This window comes from Callithrix jacchus, chromosome 17 (genome assembly GCF_049354715.1).
Source record: "Callithrix jacchus isolate 240 chromosome 17, calJac240_pri, whole genome shotgun sequence".
NCBI lineage: Eukaryota > Metazoa > Chordata > Mammalia > Primates > Cebidae > Callithrix > Callithrix jacchus.
In genome coordinates, this window is record NC_133518.1 from 56,410,615 (window position 1) to 56,434,619 (window position 24,005).

The 24,005-nt window shown below is 35.8% G+C and overlaps 1 protein-coding gene across 50 annotated transcripts in view; it reads right to left on the reverse strand.

The window, feature by feature from the left end:
* The window catches only part of TBC1D5 (TBC1 domain family member 5), a 562,606-nt gene that overhangs the window by 518,252 nt on the left and 20,349 nt on the right, over positions 1-24,005 (reverse strand). For 18 of the 50 annotated variants that reach the window (XM_078354362.1, XM_078354359.1, XM_078354351.1 and 15 more), the window contains exons 2-3: positions 20,022-20,114; positions 10,179-10,252 (exon numbers count right to left, since the gene is read on the reverse strand). The exons of 13 other annotated variants lie outside the window; for them this stretch is intronic. The gene's annotated coding sequence lies outside the window, so the exon portion shown is untranslated. The remainder of the gene's footprint in view (positions 1-10,178; positions 10,253-20,021; positions 20,115-24,005) is intronic. 19 more of the 50 variants (XM_078354364.1, XM_078354360.1, XM_078354353.1 and 16 more) reach the window with 2 other exon arrangements.

The window sequence follows — 24,005 nt, forward strand, 5'->3', positions numbered from 1 at the left end:
TAGAAGTCTTTAGTGGACTAACTTCAACTTGACCGTATCCAACTTTCTCTATTGGAGCTGACATACAAGCTGTTACAACTGGCGGGATTTCAGATGTGAAAGACAAAAACTTCAAAGGACAAAGTGATTGGCTGACATTTAATGCTATCTTCAATCTGGGAAGCTCAAAGTCCTTCAAAGAACACAATGAGATTACTTAACTGTTACAATCTGAATGCAGTTACTATCTAATTAAGGTACCACAAAGGATCAAAGTATAACTGACCTCATAAATCAGCCTTCATTTTAAAAAGTTTTTATCTACACATAGTATAGCATTCTTTATATCCATAAATAGTAGATCCCAAATTATGACAACCTTTCCCACAAAAATAATAACACTGTGATAGGTTTTTGACACAGTGCAGGGACTAAATTAAAACAAGATACTACATTTGAAGAGAAGGAAATTAATCTATTAATTTACTAATTAATCAAAGTATTTCATATAATTTAGTGATTTTTCACAATAATTTTTCAAATTAGGTAACATTTTACCTATTTTGCAGTGAAGGAAACTGAGGCCCAGTAAAATTATATATATACTGCCCACGGTGCCCAAGTGGACAGAAAGATCCAAATTTTGCCTATATGATACTCAGTGTGAAGATTCACTAAACTATAGAGCCCTTAAATTTAGGCCAAACCTGAAAAACACAGAAAATTTTAAAACACCTATATTGTTAAAGCAATGGTATTCAACCAAGGGTGACTTTATTTCTCAAGGGACATTTGGCAATGCGTGGTGGGATTTTTCATGTCATGACTAGGGAGAATTACTGACATCTAGTGGGTGCAGGTCAGGGATGCTGCTAAACATCCTACAATGCACAGGATGGCTCCTACAACAAGGAATTATGAGGGTAGGAAACCCTGAATTAAAGTAACATGCATGGTTTTCCTATTACAAAATAATACATATTTGGTTAACAGATGTAGAGTCATTCTTCTGTGTATAATATGTATAGTTAAATATCCTAGATAAAAATGTGTATCCTTGAGAGACTGGGTATATGGGAATTCTCTGTACTTTCTGCTCCATTTTTCTATAAACCTAAAACTGCTCAACAAATATCTTATTTTTTTCAAATGTGTATCTTCACTTATTTAAGTTATAATTAACTTTCTTAGAATCGATATTAAACAGTAAGTCTATAGTCAAAAAATTTTTTTTTTAAATTTCGTGTATCAAAACGTTTTCAACAAGTTAATATGAGAAAATTAAAAGCTAAATTTAGCCAGACATGGTGGCTCACACCTATAATCCCAACACTTTCAGAGAACAAGGAAGGAGGATCATTTGAGCCTAGGAGTTCAAGACCAGCCTGGGCAACATAGAGAGATCCTATCTACATATTAAATAAAAGTTTTTAATTAGCCTGGTATGGTAGCATGTGCCTGTGGTCCCAGCTACTCATGAGGCTGAGGTAGGAGGATGACTTCAGTCCAGGAAGACAAGGCTGCAGTGAGCCATGATCATGTCACTGCACTCCAGCCTGAGAAACTATGCAAGTCCCTGTCTTAAAATAAAACAAAAGCTACATTTATGAACTGACCTCATCAGAATAACTAGCTATAATATTTTAAAATATTAAAAATTCATAGGGATGGGATTCTGATACAACAGATAGTCCTCAATGCTGTATTTTTTGCCTAAAAGCTATCAAGTGTTTTCTGAAATATTTGTTATAAATATTAACAGCATTTGAGAACAAAATTCAGCAATATATTATCAAATAGTTCCAGAAATGTATTTTCTATATCATTTTAAGTGTTTTTCCTTTCAACATCAATTAACCTTTCTCCAGTCTCAATACTGATTTCAGTTTTCAATACAGCTCTAGATTCTGCCATGACAAAAATACATGTCTCCTTATATTTGACCTGCTACATTATCATACAGAGGCTTTAAATAATGATATCCTTTAACAGCTAGAATTAGGTCACATCCCGGCCAAATCAATAAAAATAATAAACAAGTAATAACAAAGAGAGGGGAAAAAAGGGGGGGAGGAGACAAATTTATTTCTCCCATGTAAATGTCCAAAAGTAGAAACTCGCAGGCTGATGTGGCAGCTCCAACTACAGAGGGCCCAACTGCCTTCCACTTTTTTGCTCTACCATATACTATTTCTATTCAAAGTCACCTCACGTTCCAAGAAGGCTATGAGAATTCCAGCTAATACACCTACACTGCAGGCATCAAGATGTCTGAAAGGAGAAGAAAAGTCCTTTCTATTCCCTTCTCTCACATAATATTCCACCTTATAGCTCATAAACCATAAACCTAGCCCTTTGGTCACACATAACCACTTGGAAGGCTAGGCAATATAGTCTATAACATTGTCAATACACTCCACTATAAAACTGAGAATCTTTTGTAACTAAGGAAGACAGAATAAATTTTGTGAGTCGAATTAAAAGAGGCAGACTGCAATAAAAGGTACAACTCTTCAAAGAAAATAAAAGAGGTACTAAAAGATTTTCACTAAAGAAATTCACTGCAAATTATATTTATAGTAAAGAAAACAAAGGAAAACAATAATTTAACAATAGGAGAATGATTAGATAAATTTAGGGATAATCTAAGAATAGAATTTGATGTATTCACTAAATATCACTTTTAAGAATTTTACTGATATGGAGAATTGTTCACAGAATTAAAAAACACAATATAAAATATTTCACATACAATAACCCATTTCATATATACATATATACAAATACATATACTAATATATATCTATGCACACATACACACCCGTCGTATAGCTTTATCTAGAGAGACTGAGACCACATAAAACTTAAGAAAATAAACTAAAATGATACTAGTGATTTTAATCTGCTTTAGGGAATTGTAGCTAAATTTTACTTTATCCATACATTTCATTAATTTCTAGTTTTTTCTACAATGAATATATACTATGCCTATTATTTTTCACAAAAACTTTGGCACAGATGAAGAGGCAGCAACCTTAGAAAAGTGGTTAGATCTCAGGCTTCAATTTATTTTATTACCTAGAATTCACTGATTTAAAAAATGGCATGGGGCATCTATACCTGAGCTGTATCTTTATCAACTGGGGCAAAATATAGATGTTTCTCTTTAGGCAGTAGTAAGAAGCCAACTTCTCTGTGCCCAACTTGTATTCAGCTTACTAGCATTCACATATCACGTCTGTCAGCTTTGCACAAGTCACTCCTAACCAGATGCTACATCCATCATTCCTAACAATTTACCCTGACATATTGATTACTTTGCTCATCTCACTCTGTGGAACTAATCATTCGTCCTTCATGCTTCTACAAATCCTTCCACTTTCTGTATTTCTCAGTCTATTTTTAAAAGTTCTATCCTACTATACATTTTTCTGGTTACTTGAATAACAAATACATCTAACAGAACTTACATCTGGCCGGGCGCGGTGGCTCAAGCCTGTAATCCCAGCACTTTGGGAGGCCGAGGCGGGTGGATCACGAGGTCAAGATATCGAGACTATCCTGGTCAACATTGTGAAACCCCGTTTCTACTAAAGATACAAAAAATTAGCTGGGCATGGTGGCGCATGCCTATAATCCCAGCTACTCAGGAGGCTGAGGCAGGAGAATTGTCTGAACCCAGGAGGCGGAGGTTGCGGTGAGCCGAGATCGCGCCATTGCACTCCAGCCTGGGTAACGAGAGCGAAACTCCGTCTCAAAAAAAAAAAACAAAAACAGAACTTACATCTTTCTTATATTTTAAAAACTATCTTGAATTGTCCTGAATTTTCCAGAGTTATTACTGGGTATATACACAATTGTTATATTGGCATCAATTCTATTCTCTGAAAGTCCATAATTATTATTAATAAAGTCTCATAATTTAGAATGCTTCAAAGTTTTCCATATTTTCTAGAGCTATTTGCTTTCCGAAACCCCCATTATCACCATACAAGAAGTAGAAAAAAAGGAAAATATATTTCTTTTAAAGCTACTAACAAGTGCATGGAGTTGGCCAAAATAGCAAACAAACAAAAAAAGTGAAATAGATAGTCCCAGTCCTCTAGAAAGAAAGCCTGTTAGAAATTCACAACAAAGCCTGGGCACAATGGCTCACAACTCTAATCCCAGCACTTTGGGAGGCCAAGATTGGCAGATTGCTTGAGTCCAGTAGTTTAAGACCAATGGGCCACACGGTGAAACCTGGTCTATTCTAAAAATACAAAAAATTAGCTAGGCATGGTGTGCCTGTGGTCCCAGCTACCCAGGAGACTGAGGTTGGAGGATCGCTTGAGCCGGGAAGGTTGAGGCTGCAGTGAGCCCTGCCTGAGTGACAGCGTGAGATCCTGTCTCAAAAAAAACAAAACAAAACAAAAAGAAAAAAAGGAAGGAGGGAAGAGGAGAAGGACAAAAGGAAGGAAGGAAGGAGGAAGGGATGGAGGGTAGGAGGGAGCGAGGAAGAAAAAGAAAGGAATTCACAAGAAAATGTAATAAAAGATAAATGTACAATCCAGACAATGTATACTACAGAAAATCCAGCAGGTAAAAAAATCACATCAGGCAGGGATAATCAGAAAGGGCTCTGTCTCAGGCCAAAATCATATAGGAATATAATAGTAGTTGTCAACTATAAAAGATACTGCCCCAGGGAACATTTGGCAATGTCTGGGAAAACTTTAGGTTGTCCCAAATGAGAAATATTACTTGCATCTGGTAAGTAGTGGCCAAAAATGCAGCTAAACATGCCTAAACATACCATCCCTAAACACATCTAAATATACAATAAATAGGACAAGACTCCTCCCCCCAAAAATCAATTATTCAACCTAAAATGTCAACAGTGCTAGAAATACCAGTACAAGCCTAAAAAAACAGAAAGCATTTAAACAAAAGGATATGAATAAAAGAACTGTTGCCATAATACATGATGTCTTTAATAAGTCATAATATGGCTAACAAAAGAATGGTGGGAAACAAGACTAAAAAACAAAGAGGAGTAGATTGTGATAGCCTCTACAAGATTGATGATAAACCAAAGAAGTAAGGAAAAATAACCATTATAATAACAAGAATATAAGAGAACTGAGGCATAAAATAGCCATATTTTATAACAGGGGCCTCCAAACTCTAAGGCCACAGGCAAACAAGCAAAGCTTCATCTGTATTTACAGCTGCTCCCCAATGCTCACATTACCACCTGAGCTCTGCCTCCTGTCAGGTCAGCAGTGGCATTAGATTCTCATAGGACTGCTAACCCTACTGTGAACTGCACATGTGAGGGATCTAGGCTGAGTGATCCTTATGAGAATCTAATGCCTGGTGATCTAAGGTACAACAGTTTCATCTGGAAATCATAGCCCCGCCCTCATCCATGGAAAAATTGTATTCCACGTAACTGGTCCCTGGTGCCAATAAGGTTGGGGACCACTGCTTTATAAGACTAAATTGTAGATTGATAGGGACATTGCTTTCCAGCAGTATGTAAAGCTAGGTTTCTTGATACTCTTGATATTCAAATCTAACTTTAAAACTTAGAGGAAAAGAAATCTGTTTAAGTGTTTAGTTAGCAAGAAAGTACAGTATACATATAAGCTATAAATAAATGAAGGGAGAAACCTTAGGAAAGAGTAAGCAAACAGAGAAATCAGCTCTCATCCTAAGAGTATATGCCAAATGTTGATAAAATTGAGCTTACATTTTGATGGCTACTCAAGGCTTAGAATATCAAATTTTAAGGAGTCTATCACAAGAAAACACTTTTATAAAGTTGGTGCTCTCAAGGGGTACATCTTCATGTTAACAGCAAAGAGGCACCACAAAGATCTTCCTGTAACACCCTTATAGTCACACCGACCCCCTGATCCCGGGCACTCCCACCATTCCTAATTCCTGGCAACCATTAATCTGTATTCCATCTCTAAAATGTTGTCATTTCTAAAATGTTTTATCAATTCTCCTGCAACTGTAACCACAAAGTGGCCTTCACAAGGTTCTCAAACTAAATTCACACTACTTGCATGATCCAATAAATTTCATATGAGATCCAATAAATCCCATATTAAAAGCACTCTTAATCTCTAGCCAGGCAACTGGAGAAAGCACAGGCAAATCCTCTGTGAAAGAAAATGACTTCAACAAAGGCCTCAAAGAATCCAACACCTTTCCAAAATGCACTACTCAAGTCAAAAAAAAAAAAAATTCAAGGATACCACATACAATAAAAGAGAGCCATCACAAAAAAGACACAGCAAAATCAGCAGATTCTTCCACTACTGGAAAGATCATAAAATAATAATGCTTCAAGCAATAATATCTATGAAAGACATAAAACTTCAAGAAATAAAAAAAACGAAGTAATTTCTTTTTAGCCTCGTTCTGTTGCCCAGGCTGGAGTGCAGTGGAGCACTTTCAGCTCATTGTAGCCTCCACCTCCCGAGCTCAATCTCCTGCCTCAGCCTCCCAAGAAGCTGGGATTACAGGCGTCTGCCACCACGCCCACCTAATTTTATATTTTTAGTAGAGACGGGGTTTTGCTATGTTGGCCAGGCTAGTCCCGAACTCCTAACCTCAGGTGATCTGCCTGCCTCAGCCTCCCAAAGTGCTGGTATTAAGAATTTTTAATTCAGTGTAAACGTGCAAGATTGAAAATCCATCTAAAATGCATTTCAGAGACATAGAAAAAAACTGTATAACAGCAGTTAAGGATCACAAAGAACAGAGTAAGAGAGGTCTAAACAAAATACTTCTAAATCTATCTGTGATACAGGCGACCATTTTTAAATTGCCAATCCATTGGAGAGAAAAACTTTTGTAAAATGCAATGAAAATAATTTTTTTAAAAAATCATACCCTGGGCCAGGTGCGGTGGCTCAAGCCTGTAATCCCAGCACTTTGGGAGGCCAAGGCAGGTGGATCATGAGGTCAAGAGATTGAGACCATCCCGGTCAACATGGTGAAAACCTATCTCTACTAAAAAATACAAAAAATTAGCTGGGCACGGTGGCGCGTGCCTGTAATCCCGGCTACTCGGGAGGCTGAGGCAGGAGAATTGCCTGAACCCAGGAGGCAGAGGTTGCAGTGAGCCTAGATCGCGCCATTGCACTCCAGCCTGGGTAACAAGAGCGAAACTCCGTCTCAAAAAAAAAAAAAAAATCATACCCTTATTAGGTGACGTCAATTTGATACAAAAGTTTCTAAATGCTTACTCTGAATTTGTCTTTAATTCATCACAGACCAGTAAAATCAGTTTGCAGACCAGCACTTGTCTGAAGATCACACTTTGAGTAGCACTGGTCTAAAACACGAGTAGATCAGCATTATAAAAGGATATAAACAAATATAGGGCAAGTGCTGTAGCTCACATTTGTAATCCCAGCACTTTGGGAGAGCAAGGCAGATTGCTTGAGCCCAGGAGATCAAGACCAGCCTAAGCAGCCTGGAAAGACCCTCCCTCTACAAAAAATACAAAAATTAACTGGGTGGGGAAAAAAGTAACTGGGTTGTCCCAGCTACTCGGGAGGCTGAGTTGGGAGGATCACTTGAGCCCAGGAAGCAGAGGCTGCAGTGAGCCAACATCACACCACTGCACTCCAATCTGGGTGACAGAAAAAAACTTTTTTTTAAATAAAGAGAGATATTTGGACATTAACCAAATAAATAATGGTTGAAATTTTCCTAGTCTAACTTAAGACACAGATGGAAGGTCTGAGTTAAAAAAAAACAGCGATAGTAAAGATGCAGGTACACCTATGGGTAATTCCTTATCAGTTTAAAGGCTAAATCCACCAAAATTACTACAACACAATCCCCAACAAGACCAGCATGTTCTTTTTTTTTTTTTTAACTAAGAATGAGGGCTAGATGTACTATAAATAAACAAAATAAGGACAAGAGGACTTAGTAAAGAGAGTTATTTGAGACAAAATTTTAAGAGCTAAAGATTCCCTCTCTCAGTAGAAATATCCTGTCCCTACTGCCAAAACTGTATTTAGTTTATTAAATTAGGGTGACTTTTTAATGTGTAACTTTATGAAATAAAAAAATTACAATCTTCCATTAGCAGAGGCTGAATATATTTTCAATTATATAAAAATGAACAGGATTCCAATTTCCATTAACCATCCTCTTCAATGTGAGGTGAGCTATATAATACTTTGGCATACGCCACCTGTCAAATCTTCCAAGCAAAACAGACTCTTTTACTTTTAAATGCAGTTCATGTAAAAGACCCTGCTAAGGCTTGCAGAAGAAATCAAATGTAAATTCAAACTTACTTAGTAAAACTATGAAATTATGGCACTACGTCTCCTAACTAATCATAACTAATAGTTATATAAATGGTTGTTTTCAAATATTTGGCACATATCTAACTCCAGTATCACAATAACCCCATGGAATCCTGGCTTTATAGAACTGATATAATAATGGATAAAAGCTTAGAATGTGAAAGAACACAGTAAACAGCATCAAAAAAACACAGAAGACATAAATTGAATTTAACAATGTAAAGAGAAAAAGATGTCCAAAATCTAATCAACAACCCTTCATAGCAGTATTCCCCCTCAAGTGAAATTGAAAGGACAATCATTAGGCATACACAGCAGATAAACTAAATGAAATGATGCATTAACTTACTTGATTCAGTGTCATCAAATATGAACAATTTAGCAAGATTATTTTTTAAATTTAATTGCTTATTGAACCTTAATAAGACTCATATAGTACTACCTCCAAGAATATATAAAAAGAATAGAGAAAAAAAGCCAGGCTGAGTGATTAAAACTTCCATCAGGTATAAATAAATAAAAGCTGAGTGCGGCAAAAATTGTCATCCATACTTAATCATGAAGAATTAAAAGTATAAGCCATTCTGAAAAACTCAGTAGTAAGGTCTTTAAACAAGAAAACTTCTTCAAACTAGTCCATAACTATATTGATTCAAAGTTAATGCCTCAGCATATACAAAACACCAAACATCTTTACTGAGTGGTATAGAAAAAAGTTGGATTTAAGCTGGAAATTCATCAAGTTAAAAAAAGAAAATGCCTTCTTTCAGCCAGACACAATGTTCAAGCTAGGAGAATATGTGGCATTATAATTTCAAACTTTGACTGCCCACACCAAGTTTAACTATCAACCCCAACAAAAAGTGGGCAAAAGATATGAACACTTTTCAAAAAAAGACATTTATTCGGCCAACACACATATGAAAAAATGCTCATCACTGGTTATTAGAGAAATGCAAATCAAAACCACACTGAGATACCATCTCACACCAGTTAGAATGACGATCATTAAAAAATCTGGAGACAACAGATGATGGGGAGGAGGTAGAGAAATAGGGACACTTTTACACTGTTGGTGGGAGCATAAATTAGTTCAACCATTGTGGAAGACAATGTGGTGATTCCTCAAAGATCTAGAAATAGAAATATCATTTGACCCAGCAATCCTATTACTGGGTGTACCCAAAGAATTATAAATTGATCTATCATAAAGATACACACACGTATGTTCACTGCAGCACTGTTTACAATAGTAAAGACTTGGAACCAACCCAAATGCCCATCAAAGATAGACTGGATAAAGAAAATGTGGCACATATAAACCACGGAATACTATGCAGCCATAAAAAAGGGTGAGTTCATGTCATTTGCAGGAACATGGATGAATCTGGAAACCATCATTCTCAGCAAACTGACACAAGAATAGAAAACCAAACATCACATGTTCTCACTCATAAGTGGGTGTTGAACAATGAGAACACACGGACACAGGGAGGGGAACATCACACATTGGGGTCTATTAGGGGTTGGGACTAGGGGAGGGATAGCAGTGGGTGGGGAGATTGGAGAGGGATAACATTAGGAGAAATACCTAATGCAGGTGATGGGGGAATAGAGGTAGCAAACCACCATGGCATGTGTATATCTATGTAATAATCCTGCATGATCTGCACATGTGCCCCAGAATTTAAAGTAAAATTTTTAAAAAATGAAAAAAAAAAACTATCCATCCATTCTGATACAAAGAAAAAGAAAAATATTCCATAGTGCCTTCTGAGTTTTTACTCAATTATAATTACATTTGTGTGTATGTTTCTTAGCTGCTTCAAATCTTTTCTGTGAAGGAAAAAAAAAGGCTTTAAAAAAAATCCCTACCTGTATGAGACACATCCATATACAGAAAATGTTCCCAAAACTGAACCATTTCACTTGTACTTCCTGATCCCTACCTGAAATATAAATGAGCACACAAATTTTTAAGATTAATTAAACATTAATATACTTTAAAAGATTTTTAAGTAAAAGCAAATTGCAAATTTTTTTTCAATAAAATCAAGGCAGAAAGCCAAAACTCTTTATCATATGATTTGCAAATGGCTTAAAATTTCAGGGGATAGACAGGAAAGACTAGAGGTTGTACCTACATCTGTCAAAAGAGGATGTGAGCTTACTACAGGAAGATTCTAATAACTGAAATCCCTGATAGTGTTAAGATTAAGATCATAAAACAGGGAATCACAAGCTTTCTCACTGAAACATCCCTAAATTAATGGGGCAATAGACACTGACCTCATATATACAAGAGTCTGGGAATAGAACCCAAAAGTGCTATAGTGATCAATTTTCTGCTACATTAAATATATTATCTTAAAATAACTGTGCTAATTCCTTTTTGACCCCATAGTATCTCACTAAAATTCATACTTAGAAAGAATGTACCACATTGATATTTGTACTTCTTCACATATCCAGCTCTGAAAAGAATTCAACTAGAGGTTCTCACCCATTCTGTTCAAACCAGAACTGTATGCCTTTGTGAAAAAGCACATATTTTATATTTGAAGGAAAGCTAATCTAATAAATTCCTAGGTTTAATCAGTGATTGTCTCCCAGGTTCAACTTTACTTACACACACACACACACACACACACACACCCAAGTGAGATGTTTTACTTTTTAACAAACATTTATTTCTTGAATGCTTGATCCTTACAATGTTATCATATCCTGTAATATAGAAGTATAATTGTAACCATGTTATAGACAACTCTTTTTCAACAATTAAAAATTAACTCTAGTATCAAACTGCAAATATTAGCAAGAAAATCAACCGAAGATAAAGCATGCCTTGTTTTCACCTAATTATAAAAATTATCTTAAAAGGTTATATGACTTAAATAGTTAGAAGTCATAACTAAGCATAATTATGTATTTGAGTTTAAATTATATTAAATTACTCTGAATTTAAATTATCTTTATGAATTTTATAATTAAGCCAGTCTTATAATTGTATGAAAATCCTTTAACAAAAAAATTAGATCTAATCTAAAATTTTTAGAAAGACCTGTCTTTAAAAAAAAAAAAAAAAGTCATTAATTTTCAGTCATCCCTTGGACCAACATTTACAGGTAAAGAGATATCAGTTATTATTTTTGCATTTAATTCTCTACAATGGTAAATAAAAATCATTAACAAAAGACTGTTTCAAATTTTCAAATTTAAGTTAGTGGGCTTCCTAAACTTTGGGACAATTTTGGTAAATGCTTTCCGTTATTATTTTTGCATTTAAATTCTCTACAAGGGTAAATAAAAATCATTAACAAAAGATTGCTTCAAATTTTCAAATTTCAATTAGTGGGCTTCCTAAACTTTGGGACAATTTTGGTAAATGCTTTTTGCTTCAAAATTATAAACTTCTATATAATTATAAACATAATTTTCATCTAAGTTATTTAATTTGAGATAATTTAAATTCAAAGATATCATGAATAGTTATTATAACTTAATTATATTACATTTGAGATACTTATCTTTATAACACTTTAAGAAAAAAAATTACAGGTCATGCACTATTCCCACTTCTTTTTACTTTATCTCATATAAAAACTGATCCTTGTGCTCTGGGGGAAAAAAAAACTTTCACTATGATAGTATATCCATTTTCTCCAATAAGTTATAAAATTTTCACAGTTAAGTGTAACTTATTCAAAAAATGTTACTTAACAAAATTTTTTAGTACATTTTATTAGTCAAGTTCTTAGAATCACTTAGATCCCTATATTTAATTTCCTAGTTACTGAAAGAATCACTTAACTACACTAATCAGATACCTTTACAACATCAACAAAATCAATGCAACAAAATGTCAAAATAGAAGAAATCTGTCATGTTTTTGCTGGAAGCCCAGTTATTCCTATATATTCTAATACACAAAGATCGGGTAAAACAAAAGAAACAGTTATTGGGAGTTCTTTATCATGGTTTTCTCCTTTGTCAATTAAGCACAAATTTAATGGTTAATGCCAGTCAAAATAGCTTCTTCGCAGTTATACACATAAACTAAATAAACAATGAATATATAAAAATATATTCTTTTCTCCAGAGGAAGCCCAGTTAACTTCCTGGACAGGAAGAATTAAAAACAAACAAAAACATGCAACATGCTGTACCAAGTACCACAAAAAGTTGATCAATTACTGTTTTTTGGTTGTTGAGAAATGTTAAACTATAAAAAAGGTAATATTACAAATATCTATGTTCTCACCAACTAAAATTTATAACAAATGACATTTACATTATGCATTCAAATTCATATAAATATGAAACCATATTTGGTTCACTTTAAGTACATATAAAAGAATAACTAGAGATAAAGTTGACACCCACTGTTCACCACCCCCAGTAGCAATCCCCTTCTTCACCTCCTTACTAGCAACCACTATCATGAAATTGATATATGGCCTCCTAATTCATTTTCCACATTTTCATTTACATATTTAAATAACAGAGTTGTTTTTCATTTATTTTTTCAGGTTTCATAAATGACCTCATACTGAAATTCTTTTACTTCTTTAAATTTCTGAGATCTATTATTGTATCTATTGACCTACTTTGTTCCTTTTAACTATGCTTTTATCAAGTAGCAAACCACATATAGATAGCACATTTTATTACTCCATTCCCCTGCTAATAAAATTTAGATTATTTCTAACTTTTCACAATTTCAATGCTTTAACACATATCCTTTCTGAACAAGTTTCTTTGTTCACAAGTAAGAGTTTCTCTTAAAAAAGAGTTTCATACAACCTCAGAACTCTTGATATGTTGGGCCAGGTAATTCCTTATTATGGGGGGGTCTGTCCTATAAATTGCAGAATGTTTAATAGCATCCCTGGCGTCTACCCACTAGAAGCCAATATAACTCCCCCGGTGTCACAACAAAAAGTATCTCCAGGCATTGCCAAATGTCCCTTGAGGGGTAAAATTGCCCCTGTTGAGAACCACTGTTCTAAGGTCTATACAAAAGTAAAACTGATGGGTTATATGTATTCATATATTTTCCATTTTACTGGATACTGCCCCTGTTCTCCAATCACTCTATCAATTTACACACCCAACAGCTTATAATACCTCTGGGTTCCAAACATCCTTACCAAAACTTGACAGTGTATGATGATTTAAGTTTTTCCAATAAAATAAATCATTCATTTTCCAAAGTGAGACTGTCACTGGAACCATTCAAGAATAACAGGTACCAATGTACCACTTCTAAGAAATTATAATATAAAAACTCTAGCTTAAAATTAGGGAAATTATCTATATTATATTTCCTTCTTCTTTGCCTTTGTTCTGTTAGTCCGTTTTTTCTTGGCATACATGCATATTGGTATTAATATAATAAATTAATTCTAACTACAAAACTTATTTGACCTGTAAGCTTCAAAATTATTATACTTGGTCCACATTTCCTAATAACACTTTCAAGAGAATACAAGAGTTTTAAATTACTCATTTAAAATATTTTGATTGCTATCATGACTTACCAAAGATTCATCATTCTTACACTTTTAATTGCTGGCCTATACGTGTAAATACTGAATATTCACAAGAGAAATACCTATTTCTAAATTATCTATCTGTAAAACAATCTATTGAACAAACTGACTAAAAATAGAATCAGACTGAATCAAGAAGGTACACTAAATATACATTCTGCCTTCCCCTCCCTCCCTAAATCCACAGAAATTTAGGTACCCAACCTCTAGTTCCAGATTTTCAGTTCCCTATAAAAATTAACTGTAATTCCTGCTTATCACTTCTATGAGATAACTATAGCTTTTTAATATAAACTCTCACTCGGATAAGCAATCTTGTATCGGTTTCTATTACTGGCACCCAAAGAACCTCCTCTAATGACACATTGAAATAATGATTCCACCCATAATGATTCTAACATAAGACTAAAAAGCCAAGGCAGGCCACGAACTAAGAAGAATACCAGAAAGACAGAACAGATCTTATTTTAACTTTAAAAAAACAAAAAAAGAATCCTGTACAGATCACTGCAAAATATAGGAGTTGCTGTTGCTCTGAGGGTAGCGCAAGTACAAAAAGTCAAGAACTTGAAGCTAAAGGAAGTCTTAAAGCTATCAACAACATGAATAGTCAGACTATCCAGACAGGCTGCTCCTTCCGCACCTCTCACCTATCGCACCACAACCCACAGCAAAGCAGCTAGTGGCAGAGGTATCTGTCCTCTCCAAAAGGAGCCATGAGGAAGGCCCCTTCATTAAAACCAAATAATTTGAAGCCTTGTGCCCAATCTAAAGAATGTATACTTTAACATTTTGTAATAAGTAATCATTACAGATTTCTGGACAACTATATAGAATGATCAAAGCAGTGTTTTAGAGAGCTTAATCCAGTATCGGTAAAAATAAAGTAAGGAGAGAAAAAAATACAGATAGCAAAGTCAGTCGAGAAACAGTACAGGTGTAGTGGGCCCTGAAATCAAGATAGAGACCTTATGGAACAAAAGACACAGATTAGTCTAAATATATTGATAAAAATAGGCCCGACAAGGTGGCTCACACCTATTTTTGACCTCATAATCCTAAGATTAATTTAATAATGAATGCTGAGTGCTAGGGATAGTATAATGAAGTTTTTAATAACCATGTTCTTAAGGATTAAATAAATGAAAACAGGCCTGATGCAGTAGCTCACACCTGTAATCCCAGCACTTTGGGAGGCCAAGGTAGGTGGCTCACTTGAGGTCAGGAGTTTGTGACCAGTCTGACCAACATGGTGAAACCCCATCTCTACTAAAAATACAAAATTAGCAAGGCATGGTGCCCCATGCCTGTAATCCCAGACACTTGGGAGGCTGAGGCAGGAGAATCACTTGAACCCAGGAGGTGGAGGTTGCAGTGAGCCGAAATTGCTCCAGCCTGGGCAACAAGAGCAAAACTCCATCCCAATAAATAAATAAATAAAATAGATTAATAAAAATAGAATAAACTTGTTGAATGACTTGATACAATGAGAGGAAAAGATAGGGTAAAGACTGTTTTATTTTATTTTGCCTTTTTTTATTTTATTTTGCTCACTCTGTTGCCCAGAATAGAGTGCAGTGGCTCGATCTTGGCTCACTGCAGCCTCCACCTCCTGGGATCAAACAATTCTCCTGCCTCAGCCTCCTGAGTAGCTGGGATTACAGGCATGAGCCACCACAACTGGCTAATTTTTGTATTTTCAGTAGAGACAGGGTTTTACCATGTTGGTCAGGCTGGTCTTAAACTCCTGACCTCGTGATCCACCCTCCTCGGCCTCCCAAAGTGCTGGGATTACAGACATAAGCCACCGTACCAGGCCTGTTTTATTTAACCCTTAAGAAAATGGTTATTAAAAACTTTATTATACTATCCCTAGCACTCAGCATTCACTAAATTAATCTTAGGATTATGAGGTCAAAACTAACACTAGAGTTTGGGCTGAGATGGTAGTATGAGGCAATAAAGAGAGAAGTCTTGAGAGAACACTAGATTAAAAATACTAATGGTTATTTCCATTATAGAAATGCTGAGCTTTTTCCTGTAAATTTCATTTTTGTTTTAAAAAGGTATTTTATACCAAATTTATGTATAAAAGTTTTTAACTCTGTATTAAGAAGTACCTGATACATGCAAAAGAATACATATATTAGATACAGATGTTATAAAACATAAAAATAGTATGAACATAATAAACTTACCTCTGAACCTAAGAAGTAGGACATTACCAATAACTTCAAGCTCCTGGTATATTCCTCCATAATTCTAACCTTCTGTTCCACCTCACACATAGACAATCATTATTCCAAATTTTATCGTAATCATACCCTTACTTTTCCTTAATGTTTGCCTCTATATTTATGTATGATTAAACAATATATTGGTTAGTTTTTAACTTGTTTTGAAGTTTCTCATTTAAAACAGTATCACACATTTTTTCATTAAATATTATGTTTCTAAGATAAGCTATGTGTACACACGTGGCTTTAGGTCACTCATTTGCACTGCTATACAACATTGCAATGTATAAATATGCCATAACTTATTCATCCTATCTCCTACTGATGTATTTACAGGTTTTCGGTGTTACAAACTGTTTTTATGAAGTATTCTTGAACATATCTCCTAAAGCACACTTCCAAGAATTTCTCACACAACCAGTAGTGGAATTGTGTTGAAGGTAATGTGCATGTTCCATTCTACAAGATAATGCCCAACTGTCTTTACTTTATTACAAAGACAAGCTATTAAAATTTGAAAGCCAGCACCAAAGAACAAAGTAAAATACATGCCTAATTAAATGTATGTCACAGACAAGCAAACAAATCCACATAAAAATCATCATCACCATTCAGAATGTCACTGCCCAGCATCACAGGTTAAAATTATATAAGCATCTCACAGGAAACTGTCTCCTCACTCCCTTCTCTTCTGTCAGTGGAATCATTACCATTTCTGTGTCACTCTCTTACACAAGGTTTTCTGGGTACCAGTAACAGAAACCCACACAAAGTTGCTTAGCCCAAAGTGACAACTTATATTAAAAAGAAATCATAATCTCCCACAGAACTGATGAACAAGAATTTTACAACAGATCTTTACAAGGGTCTGGAAATCAGAACTGCAAAGCTGCCAGGAACTAAGACTGTTGTATCTCTCAGAGACCTTAGACCTCTCTGGCAGTGGGCTTCATTTTGTTCTCCACATGCCAGTCCCCTCTGTTTTTCTATGACCACAGGCTAGCTATGGCTGTCCCAGCCTCAGTTTTACATGTCTTTCTAGAGGAAAAGCCTTACAGAATCAAACTTGCATCTTTGCCATCCAACATTTTTACACTGCTGAAAACTACTTAGCCCAGTTTAGCACAGAGTCCTACTCGTGGTCCTAACAGCTATGTAATGGGAATGAGAGGGTCCCACTTACATAGCTGCAAAGGCCCACCCTTGGAGCAGGGTATCACTTTTCAGACAAGGGCTCAAGCTGAGCAGGCAACCAAGAAAGCATCTAGAACAAAGACCACTGGAAAACAGTATAAAGCATACTGGAGAGCATCTCTGAGACACCTAACCATAATTCCACACAACTTCTCACAGAGCCCTGAAATCAGCATTTTAAAGTCAAATAAGTAAATTAAGTACCCAATAGTAATTCTAATAGCAGATACCAGCTTATCACTGGCTATATATACCACTCTCCATTCCCAGTGTCAAAAGCCATTTATGACCCTTTATGACATCCTACTTTTTATGTTGCTCCTATCCTTCCTGTTCTTCATCAGACTCTGCAGCATATGATGCAATTAACCACCCTCGACTTAAACCTCTCTCTTGATTTATCTGATGAAGTCCTCTCCTGGTTCCTTTCTGACCTGTCAGTTTTCTTTACTCACATATTTTTCTCTGTTTAAGTTTTAAACATAGGTAGTTCTTAGATACGACACCAAAAGCATAAGTAGCAAAAGAAAAAATAGATTAACTGGGTATCTTCAAAATTTTAAATCACCGTGTTATTCAAAGGACAACTCAACAATTCACTTTAGTCATGTGGAAAGACAACCCACAGAATGGAAAAAAATGTTTCTAAATCATATATAAGAGACTTGTATCTAGAATATATAAAGAATCCTTAAAATTCAATGATAGGACAAACCCAATTAAAAAATAGGAAAAGAATCTGAATATAGAAATCTCCAAAGAAGATAAACAAATGACGAGAAAGCACATGAAAACACGCTCAACATCATTAGTCATCAGGGAAATCCAAATCAAAACCATGATGGGAGTGATTTCAGCAAAATGGTGAAGTAGGGAGCTCCAAGTTCTCTCTACCCATAAAAATATCAAAAAACAAGCAGTAGCTTTAAGAACCAGCTTTGTCAAAACCATGGAACAGTCGAAGTTTTACAATAGCCAAATGAATCTTGAATCAAGAGAAAGGCTACTTCAAAAGCTTTATTTTTTAATGCCCTAGCCCCATCTCCTGGTACAAATGGCAGCATTAGGCTGTCTTCCCTGAGTGTCTTCCCTCTCTGATTCCAGAGAGAGCAGAATAGACTATATTTGGAAATTATTGTGTATATCTGTTATGACCTGTCTAGAAGCTACCTTAATGACTGATGCAAGATGCTCCACTTTATTTCACCTAAGAACTCAGGCTAGAAAAGCAGCAATCATCTTGAAAACATGGCAAGTAGAACCAATAACCCATAGATGCCTGAGACAAAAGATTAGTCTAAACATACAATAGTCACCTAAAGCCCAGAAGCTGGGGAGAATTTATTTGATAAATTAGGAGCATAAAGGGGAATTTGGAAGACTGCACACTAACATGCATCATCAGAAAAAACTTGTGAGAACTCTAAGCTTCCATCTTGGACTGCTTCCTGGGCTCAGTGCAAGCCTGGCTAACTACTGAAGGAGTGCCCCCAAAGAGAGCCAATCTGCAAAGACTGGGAAAGACATTCTTCGGTTTGGTTGATTTGTTTTTTCTTTGTTTCACCTCCTGACATTCAAGGCAGTTTTTCCACAACTCTAGCTAAACACAAGCTAAAGAACAGAGACTCTGCTGACCACACATGACAAGGAATAGTCTTTGCAAAAATGGTTTCAGAAAACAACTAAACAAGTCAGGCATGGTGGCATGTGCCTATAGTCCCAGCTACTTGGGAGGCTGAGGCAGGAGGATCCCTTGAGCCCTGGAGTTCCAGCCTGGGCAACATAGTGAGACCCCATCTCTTAAAAAATAAAAACAAAATGTAATGTCACAATCTGACTCAAAAGAAACAGAACCTAACCTGACCCAAGACTTAATACTTTATTTTTTAAGAGATGGAGCAACATAGTAAGACCCCGTCTCTTAAAAAATAAAAACAAAATGTAATGTTACAATCTGACTCAAGAAGAAACAGAAACTAACCTGACTCAAGACTTAATGTTGACCCCCATTACATTATAGGATGATCCTTCAGGACAAAAATTCTGTCTTGATCAATCTATGCAAGATACAGTAGAAATTCCACTAGAGTTTAAGACAAACTAGACTTAAATGTCCAAAGGAGGGAAGAAAGATAGCAATAATAATAACACTTACCTCATATGTATTATCAGAATTATCAGAGAATATACATTAAAATTAATTTGTAAAGTAGATCTCATTCAGATGCAGATGAGTATTTTAAAAGGTATATCTACTAAACATAAATGTCATACTGCAAATCTGTCCCTCTTTTAATATCAGAAGTTACACTAGGGAATACTGGGCATTGATCTCAAGTGAAATTTCAAATTTCAAATTTCACTTGAGATCAATGCCCAGTATCCTGTGAAATTACTGCATTATATCACACTTCCATAACATAGGAGTCACCTGGGTCCAGGAAAGCAAAGCACTCTTTCCGTACTCTAGAGAATACTAGATCATGATTAGTGGTTCCCGTTTCGATTTTTAGAGAGCAAGGTCTGTGACTTACTCCCATTTCTAGCCCTATGACAATGATTTTTTCAAGAAGACCAACTATCAGTACATACAGGGAGGCATATGAAATTTGGGAACAAAACATCATTTTGTCCATTTTTGTTTTAAAGTTAGAGCTACTTTGAATTTTCAAATAAAATAAAAGAAGGATCTATCAAAGTGGGACATGGAGGCCAGCTACAGTGGCTCATACCTGTAATGCCAGCACTTTGAGGGGCTGAGGCAGGAAGATCACTTCAGGCCAGGAGTTCACGACGAGCCTGGACAACAGAGTAAGACTACATCTCTACAAAAAACAAAAACAAAATATAAGCCAGGCCTGGTAGCACATTTGTTTATCCCAGCTACTCAGAGGCTGAGGTGGGAAGATCACTCGAACTCACGAGTTTGAAGTTACAATGAGCTATGATAGTGCCACTGCACTCTAGCCTGGGAAACAGCAAGACTATGTCTCAAAAAAAAAAAAAAAAGTAGGGCATGAGCTGAGAAGCTTGGCACCACGAGGTCATTAGATGAAATGAATTACTTAAGACATAAAAAGACACCAATGAGAGTTTATGTCCACCACTCCTCCATTGCTGGGACTATCGTAATGCAATAATCTCTTAAAAGGTCTACTACCTCCACTACAGCAATTACCAGAACTCATCTTTCACACTGTGGAAAAGTACAGCCAAAATAGATATCATCAGGTCATTTACCTATCCTCTTCAAATAGCTCCTGTCAGCTTGAGAATAAAAATAACCTGGCCTCTTCCCTCACTTTCCCCCTCCAATGTATGGTCCTATCTGCCACCAACTTGCTCCAGCAACAGTGACCCGATTCAAGTTTCTTAAACATTTCAAACTCTTTCAGGCTTCTGTCCCTTTGCTCATGCTCTTCCTTCTTCTACCAATGTCCTTTTCACTCTCTTTACCAGTTCTGACTGATTTTTCAAAGCCCAGCTATAGCTTCCCAATCTGACAAAAGTGTTCCACAACTACAAGACTGGCTCAACTGTTCCTCTCAAGTTCCTACAAAAATGTGTGTCCATCTCTAACTTATCATATATTCTATTCTAATTAAGATTTTTTTTTAATCTATCTCTTCCAGCAGATAATGAGTACTGCAAAACCAAGAACAGGTGTTTATGGTTGTTTGCAACTCATTTACCTATTACAGTGCTACTCCATAAATCTTTTCACAGAACTAAATTGCTGAACTTATATCAGCTTTCAGGAAATTCTTTCCATCATTTAAAAATAAAAAAGGAGGTTCCCCCACCCACCAAAATTTTCATAATAGCTAGTGCTACAGAGGCACACAGGTTTATTGATGAATATTATACAATGGTAACATAGTTGTCGAGATAGCCAATTAAATGTTTTCAGATCCATTCCCCAGACTTAACCTATACTGCTCTGTATCACAGGCAACTGTGTTCCCAAACAACCCTGACCTCTGACAAAGATTTGGCCAGTGGGAAGTCAATGATGGGTAAGCAGAAAGCAAAAGAGAGAAAAACCAGAGTATTTCTCCTCCATCTCTCCCTACTTCCTGTGCATCCCTGACAGGAAACTGTCTTTTCCAAAACTCTAGTCCTCTGATGTCCCTGCTCCCAAGATGCACCCCTGCTATGGCTCTAGTTTCCCCACAGATCCCTGGCTTCTATACTCTGGTATCGCCACTTTCTATGCTGTGGTAGCACAGAAGCTTCCTGCTGTTTTTAATAACCAAGTTGTCTCAGAGTTCCATTTGCTCCTGAGCAATTCTATTATCTGTCTAGTTCCTGGATCAAGTTTCCTCTGCTGAAAGACCTGCAGTGGTTTCTATTTTCTGGATGAATCCTGACTGACTGTTTTTAAATGTCATTTAAGAAAAAAGACGTATGAAATAGTATAACATTTCAGCACAGTAGAGCATAAAAACTTTCAATCTTGAAGAAAGTTCATTACATTAAAAAAGCTCTAAATACAGAAATGAAGAGAGAACACCATGCATAAATTCTTAAAGGTAAAAACAAGGAACCTAACATTTTATTATACCAAAGTGTTCCTTACTGGAATGAAGTCCTTACTCAGCTGCAATATTTGTCTGAATTCAGTCAATCACTTACAATAAAATTGTCACTTTTTTGAAACTTACTTAGTGGAGGAGAAAATTGGAAGGATTATGTGACATGGAGTCACTGCAGGCCAAGACATCTGTTCCAAGGGAAAAAAAATGTTAAAGACCTCCTGTCAGTGACTTATCATTCAAATCTACAAAATTCAGTCCTTTTGACAAATCCAACTGATCAGCTGAAAAGACACACCTTTATCCATTAAACATATTTCATTTAGTTAATAATATAAAATATCGAAGTTGAAAAGAACCACCTCAAACATAAGGAATAATGGGATGATTTGTAAATAGCTCAACATTAACAATTATTATAGTACTTCTCAATTCCTTTTTCATGTAATCATTATATGAAATTCCTTTAACAGAGTTAGTCTGACAAAATAAAAATTCATTCACTGTCCATAAAATATTTCAGAAAATGAGATACTTGTAGAGCAGACAGAATATCTACTATCTGGTTTTTTTGTTGCTGTTGTTTGTTTGTGTTTGAGGCAGAGTCTCACTGTGTAGCCCATGCTGGAATGCAGTAGCACAACCTCAGCTCACTGCAACCGCCACCTCCTGGATTCAAGCAATTCGCCTGCCTCAGTCTTCCAAGTAGCTGGGACTACAGGCACCCACCACCATGACCAGCTAACTTTTGTATTTCTACTAGAGACAGGGTTTCACTATGTTGGCCAGAATGGTCTTGAACTCCTGACCTCATAATCTGCCCACCTCAGCTTCTCAAAGTTCTCGGATTACAGGTATGAGCCACTGCACCCGGACTAGTTGCTTTTTATTTTATACATAAACAAAGTTTATTAATCTGTTTGTTCTTGATCGAAGAAAAATTATATTCCCAACAATCCCAAAACTAAAGCAAAAAGCTTGCCTAAGAAATAGGCTTTGGAAGAATTAGATTTGAAGAAAGTAGGACCTGATATAACAAGTACTTGGTAAGCATAAAATTCTAGGCATTTTATAAAAATCATTTCATTTTATGTAAAACTCTCAGAGGAAATTTCACAGTGAGGAAATATAAATCCAAAAAGGTTGCAAAATTTTTCAAAGCCACCTAACCAGTAAACAGTAGAAGTAAAATTTCAGCTCACTCTTGTCTCACTCTATAGTGTGGTTCTATTAACTATTCTCCCTTGCTTTCTCTGGAAAAATATGCCATGAGAGTGATTTTAAGCTAAAAATAAACCAGCAAATTATTTTCGGGAAAAAAAAAGAGGGCTAAAGCAACATGACAGTCTCTAGCTAATATTTTAAATAATCTTTATTTAATACTATCAAACTTTCACATATTAACATAAATACTTGTGTAAATATAATGAGAGCTTTACTCAGCATCTATTATATGTCATGTTCTGCAAATAAACAGTTACAAGAAGGACCTACCTCAAAAAGTTCCTAATTACCAATTAATACATATTTCTTACCAAAACAAAGGCCCTAAAATGACATGAGCATCTTCAAGCCACCATCCCATGCATTCCTCTAACCGTGTACATGGCTTATTCATCACATGCTGATAGAAGAGCCTTGTCACACATGTTCCTGGCCAATTGCTCCTCCTGGTCATGTGAGTAGTGTCTAAAAATAGGGTGAAATGCTGAATTATTTATAATCTAAGCCTCTTTGTACAAATTTTGATAAATGCTTTCTAGGGATTAGGTGGCCACCAATATCCTCCATACTACTCCTTTTCAAAAAATGCCCCACTCTAAGGAATATATTTTACATCACAATACCATACACATACATATGTAACTGAAACAAAATTTTTATAATAACCACATTTACACTTACTCTACAGAATGCATTTGATATTTTTAATTTTTTTTTTTTTAATGCTGATAGCAGCCCATGAAACAGCTCACAAACTACTAACCTACACTGGAATACTGGTCTAGATTTCAACCCCACTAAGGGAGTGCTGAAAGGACAAGAGTGTTCTTTCTTCCTCTTCTCCACACTGAAGTAGGAAGCTAGTAAGACAAGATAGGAAAGGGAAAAGAGAAGGTGGCCTCCAACACATTTGGAGAGTTAGCCCCAAAGGTCAGACTACTTCCCTGGCCACTAGCT